The sequence below is a fragment of the Fragaria vesca genome, linkage group LG6, assembly GCF_000184155.1.
Source record: "Fragaria vesca subsp. vesca linkage group LG6, FraVesHawaii_1.0, whole genome shotgun sequence".
NCBI classification, from domain to species: Eukaryota; Viridiplantae; Streptophyta; class Magnoliopsida; order Rosales; family Rosaceae; genus Fragaria; species Fragaria vesca.
Window position 1 is genome coordinate 11658450 of NC_020496.1, and position 6806 is coordinate 11665255.

The following is a 6806-nucleotide window of genomic DNA, read 5'->3' on the forward strand; positions in this document are numbered from 1 at the left end:
GTACTATATATATATATATATATATATATATATATATATATTCAACTACTAAACTACACCCTTTACAGTACCAAAGATGATGGAAAGTCTCGCTCCTTCTCGTCGTCTTCTTCTTCTTCTCTTTATTCTCGTCACCTTCACGGCCACAATCAGATTTTCAGAGTCCATATCAGATCCAGTGCAAGACAATATACACGGTAAGACTTATAGCAACCTATTTGTTCTTGAAACTCCGCGGGGTGGCCTGACCGGTTCAGTAGGCTTTGTTTGTGTCCAAACCTGATCCTTGTTCCTAGCTAGGGTTTAGTTCACTAGATTTTGGGTTTGATCATATTGTGCATGTTGGGAGTGTCATGGTTCACACACACGCACGTATGTATGTATCTATGACTATGTATCTCTCGTATGTATGTTGCTGTAACTTGGTAATTCTGATGTGTACTGATAATGTGGGTAGCTTGTGTGGCATGGCTGCCATGGCAGATATTGTTTGTTCACTTCCTAAGGTAAATTGTGGGCAAGGAAAGTGCAGGTATTCTAAGGACTCTAGTCATTCAATATTTGTGCCTGGTATCGGACCTGTGGGTTTTGACTGCGACTGTAACCCTAGTTGGAAAAAGATTCAGATTGGCCCCTCTAATTATCCATCTTGTCTCGTTCCAGACTGTAAGTCTTTCTCTTCATAACCTTGCTTTTGTAGGAAGTGCTTTTGTTGTTAAGAACTTAGAAGCACCCGATTCTTCCCTCTTAATTTACAAAAGCACTTCGAAACGATCCTTAGGAATCAAAATGAAAGTTGAAGGTACTTATTCAACTATTTCACTATTTCAAGAACTACTAGTCCGTTCTAACTATTTCAAAATTACTGGTAGACCTATTTAAAAAAAAAAACCAAACAAACAAACAATTTAACAAACAAAAAAGTGCACAAACCAGATCCTGGTTCCAAGCTAGGGTTTAGTAAATGCATGCTTTCACTAGATTAGGGTTTAGTTCAATTTTTCTTTGTGAGATAAAATTAAAAAACTGGCGCTAATTACTACATGCTTCAGATTGACCTATTGAAAGAAATTAACCATGCATGCTTCAGGATCAAGAAGGAAGTTAACTATGTAGTTTGACCTAAACTTGATATTCTGTGCATTTGTTTTTTTATCTTCAAGAACTTCCCATAGTAAATGATTGTAAAACTTAGTTTGATAATAATTTGCAGGCACTATTGATTTTGGATGTAATTCATCATCTCCCTCACCTCAACCTGCTCCTTTCTCTCTGCCATCGTTAGGGCAAGGTATATATGTACAATAAGTACAATATTTTCTTTTGAGCTCCATTAATGAAGAATTTTGATTACTCAGTTTTGATACATAATGTTTTTTCTGAGATAAATGCGAGCAGTTTAATTAATCAGAAAAAGAAATAAGCTAGCCATAATGTACATCGATCTATCTGCAGGCCTAGGATGTGAACTAGCTTGGTGTGGAGATGAAACCTGCATAAACGATGACACTAGTGGATACATATGCAAATGCAATGAAGGCTCATTCAACTTGTTGGATAATCCACAGTTAGCATGCTTTAAAACATGTATGTTTGTTAACCTCAATCACGCACATAGATTTTACATAGTTTTGCAAAGTCTATACGTACCAATTATTTTTGTTTTTGTTTCAGTTTTCTTTCAGAATTGAATTTCACTCTTGATATGTTATACTCATAACTAGGCAATTTTTTCTTTCTGTATTTTTCAATTAGGCGCTTTTGGAGGAGATTGCAAGAAGCTTGGCTTCCCCCCACCTGACAAATCAAAGCTCTAAAAGTCTAAAACAACTAGTAAGATCTCCAAATAATTGTTACCTATCTTGTTGCTGCACATAAAGAGTACGTTCTTTATTATATATCAGTCACAATTCAAACCTTCCATAATTTTTGATAGTGTGTACGTAATAAGATCGAAAAGACTTTTACACATAAGACGCCAAACATTTCTGAGCTAGGGTACTGATGAACAGAAAAAGAGAGAGTAGCTGCTAGTTGTAAGATCAAAATTGGACTCAGACATTATCTGTTAGCATGAGTATTTAACTCTAATACACAGATAAGTACTCCGAGTTGTATATCACTTGGCATGGAGAACAAAAAGGTTCATTGTATTTAACATGAATTACATCGAATTAGCATTGTGATAGTATTAAGACTATGCAGTTGTTAACATTGAGTTTGAACAAGATTCCTTTATGGGAATGAATCAGAATTGGTTCTAGAACATATAAATATAGGAGGCTTAGTCCCTATGTTCAATATCGGTTTTAAGCATTGAGTTTGCAGCCTCATTCTGTAGCTTGATATTGAATTGCAGAAGACTTGTCCCTGGTGTTATTGACTCTTTCAGTTTCTGTGCAGCAGCCATTCCAAAGTCAGAAGAAGATGTCTTCCTCAAAGGCAGCTGTTCAAGATGTCAATGCCTTATCTCGGTCCTCTAGTTTACCCTGGGATTAAAAGTGTTGTTGAATGCTGATCAATGTATTTATGTTCTTCTCTTTATGAACGCATATATGTTAAGATGTTGATGTTCATGTGTTTACGTTATTATGAAAAGATCTATTGTTATATGATGGTTTTAGTATCTGCATCATATGTTTCAGTCTTGTACTAGTCAATTAGATATTGCTATATTGGTCTGGGCAACCAATACCCGAGTTGTATGTATAATTGAATTAATTCTATAATACAAACATGTGTGTCATACATTCACATTATCTCAATGATAGCAAATAAACAGACTTACGAATCATATACAAAGAGTATATATAAGTAAGAATGTGACCATGTATCACCATGCAATTTACATCACTAAAGTCCGGGTTATAGCTAGTTTTGTTATCTGCCTCGATCGATCAATTGCTTGTAACAGTTTTGATCAATTATTTTGAAGTGCAATTGAGTGAGTTTGAACTTTAAACTGATGTATTGATTTGGAAATATTCATGTGATGATAGGTTCCACAGGTGTACTGAATTGCTCGAGGAATAATCTCCATGTAATAACTATGATACTTCATGTTGACATCAATCTTCATCCTGACATGGATTTGAAAAAGCTAGGAATATTGAAGCACATAATTATATATATAAATCTTTCTTGATTGGAAATTTATATTAATTACCCTTATGAATTTTCTTAGGTACCTACCTATTTGTGATACCTACATTTACTGATACAACAACAAATTTGTTGTCGTTTTGGTAAAGATAGTCATTACTTAGGTAATTTTTATTCTATTAGAGGTAATTACTCAACTTATGACAATTTAGAAGTCTATGAACTACTTGTTGTCGTTGTAGTAACTTGGTTTAATAATATGTAAATGTGTAAAACAAATGTAATAATTTTGTTGACAATGTTGTAAATTTTACTCAGTTAATTTGTAATTTTTGTTCAATTAGTGGTAAATGAGTGTATGATATACATCATAGTACCATAGACAACCCCCTAATCCTGATATATGCTCATCACAATCTCACATGATGACATGCCGGCCATGATTTGATCATTCTATTCTGTCCTTTGGATTTGTTTTGTTTGCTTGTGCGTTTTTTTTTTTTTTTTTCTTTTTTTTTTCGTTTTAAATATATTGAATGCAACTACAGTTCTTACTTATTGCCAATAGATCATGAATCACGATTTGGAAGAAAATTGTTTCCATGCAATATGACTTGTATCTTCGGCAACAGATTGAACTCCCAAATCACAAATCCTCTTTCGATCGACCTTAAGGGTACCTTGCTTTATATCAGACGAGTACCAGCAGTAGTTTTTCCGGCCTTCCTTTAGCTAATGATGAAGGATAGTCAATTTATGAGGTATAAGTTAGATGATCAAGTCAAACGATTTCCAATTTAGTTTAATTGATTTTTCGCCGATTGATCTTTTCAATGAACGATTTAGAACCGCAACATAATACTGCACGATAAGAAAGAGAATGATCCAGCTTCAAACGAAAAGGGTACTCTGTACACCATTCTTATAATTGACAAAAACTGTTCCAAGCAGTACAAACTTATGAAAAAAAGATTCACCCTTACAATACCTTACACTTGTACTTTTCAATATATTGATCACTTCTTACCATTTCATGAATCGGCCAAAGAACTTAATGGAGAAAAGAGTATAAGATCAGTGACTAGTTATATCATGTCCTATTGCTTTCCTTGACAAGAGGACAAGTCATACATATGCCATAAGGAAGATCTCTAATTCACTATGCATAGATATCAAAACTATTTCATATTGCATCTTCACTAATCACTACTGTGTATCTTTGTACTTTCTATTGTCATCTTTCTTTCAGTCGCGACTACGTACATCTGTATAATATGATATCACTAGACTCATCGATCAAACAAATTAACAATATTGTAGCTAGAGGTTGATCAAATATTATTAATCATTCCAAGAGTAAATGAGTTCTGTCAAGTTCCAAAATCCCAGTGCCTGATTAAAATCATCATCACAAAAGATTATATATGATCGCTGAAGAACATAAACTCTTTGACATACTTTTCGTGCATTGTGGCTACTGTGAAAGATTTAAGAAAGCAGGACAATAGTTGAGGCTAGGAACTTAAACTGATGCATGCTTTGCGTCCTTCAAATACAACAACTAGCGAAAGACTAATCCATGCACTAGATGATCATGCATCCAGTATCTAAAACTAAACAACTTTCCGTATATAATCCTTATCAAAAAAAAAACTTTCCGTATATAATCTCTATAATGTACTATATGTTTCAACATGTGTCATAATTATATGCTATTATTTCTATTACGTTAACGTACCACAGTATCGATCCCCAGCTAGCTGTAAGCTTTTGACTGAGAATAATGGTGAACCAACAGTCACTAAGTTATTCAAATAAAAAAAAAAAAAACAAGTCACTAAGTTAAAACTGCAAGAACGTACCTACACTGGTAAACCAAGAAGAAACTCTCTCAGTAAGAAGTTTTCATTAAATTTACGTACGTGGTAAAACTAAAGTTTTGAGCAAATGTACGATTGCAGCTTTATTATTTTGGGTCCATTTGGAAGCACAATGCGATAAACACAGAAATAAGTAAAGATGGAAATTCTGGAATGTGCATGTGTGTGTGGTTAGGGCACTGCAAACTCTTGTGGCCATTCTTGTTTGTCACTATTTCATATATCTATAGCTACGACTGATCAGGTATATATATTGTTCTGCATTATCCTTGGCCATGTCGATTTCATTCTTTTGTCCTTTAAACATGCATATTCACTATTTAGCTCACTCAGCTTTCCTTGTCTTGTAATGATCAAATGCTTGAAATCCAAAAGAAAAAACTAGTAAAATATGGTTCCACTACTCAACATGGAGAAGAGGGACAAGAGATGAATGAGGACGACTTAAAATATATAGTCTCCAGCTTCTCTCAATGGGAATCTCATTATCATCTTCTGCAGAATTTCTATGCCCCAATTGCTACAAGAAACAAAGAGATCTAGGCAACCAGTTTATATTTTTTTGGTGATATAAAAGCTATATTTTTCCTTCCGGACCTTCCCCGATCCGGAATTTAACAACTTAATTCGTGTATGCCTCTGAAATTCAGAAGATCGAAATGAGTTTTCACAGCCAACTATTATCTAATCTGCCAGTTTCTTCATGAGTTTTCAACATGTAGAGTGCAGGAAAACTAGTTTTTGTCCTTGGGACACGCAAGAAACACACTATATATATTGCTAAGGCTAAAAGATGTGCTTGATCGAGTAGACCTCATGGAGAGTTTAAGGTTAAGTTTAGTTGGTGAAATGAATTAGGGTCATCGCAAAAAAAAAAGGTTTAATGATCACTTTATCTCGTCTCATGCCTTGTTTTACTTCAGACTAACGCACTGCTACAAACACTAATAGCTGTAGCCTAGATTGGCCAGAAGCATCCTCCATGAACTGATACCAATGTTAGCCTTTCTCCATTAATGGTACATCATATGTAGAAGAAGAAGGACGACACTGGCAATCCACATTCCAAGTTCATTACATGCATATATATGATATTCTCTTTTTTTTTTCTTTTAATTTTCCTGGATATTATCTTTTAATCTGTTTTTATTATTAAATCCTATTTTTGATTAGGGTTTTCTTCTCTTCATACTCATAAATACCTATATACTGAATGGTTAAGATGTTGATATAAAATTGAAAAGTGGGATAAGCTGAAAAATCCTCAACTTAAGAGTTCTCACTAGAAGGACTCACTCCCTCTACATAACTGCATTCTTCGACATAATTTGGTACACGTACAACTTTTTCCCACACTTCTAAGCTCTAGCTATATAGATTTTTTTTTTTGATCAAGGATGTAAATTTCATTCCAACAACTCAAAAATTACAAATATTGGCCAAAAAACCATAAATCCTATCCGGAATAGGATCATACCAATGATACCATATGCCAAAAAAACAAGTACCTAAAGCAAACTTAGCTACCTTATGTGCAATAGAATTGACACTCCTATATACATGAACAAAGAAAGACGAAGGAAGTGTACTTAAACAAAACTTGACATCCTCCACAATATTCCCAAAATTAGAATTATCAATCTCACCTGCTTTAGTAGCTTGCACCAACTTCAGACAATCCGATTAAAAAATAATCAGATTAAGATGGAACTCTGCTGTCAACTCGCAAGTAGCTTTGCCGGAGTGCTGGCTACTACCTGAACCAAATCTGGTAACGCTAGACTCTTAAGCATACTAAACCCCCCCTCAACCCCCCGCCCCCCC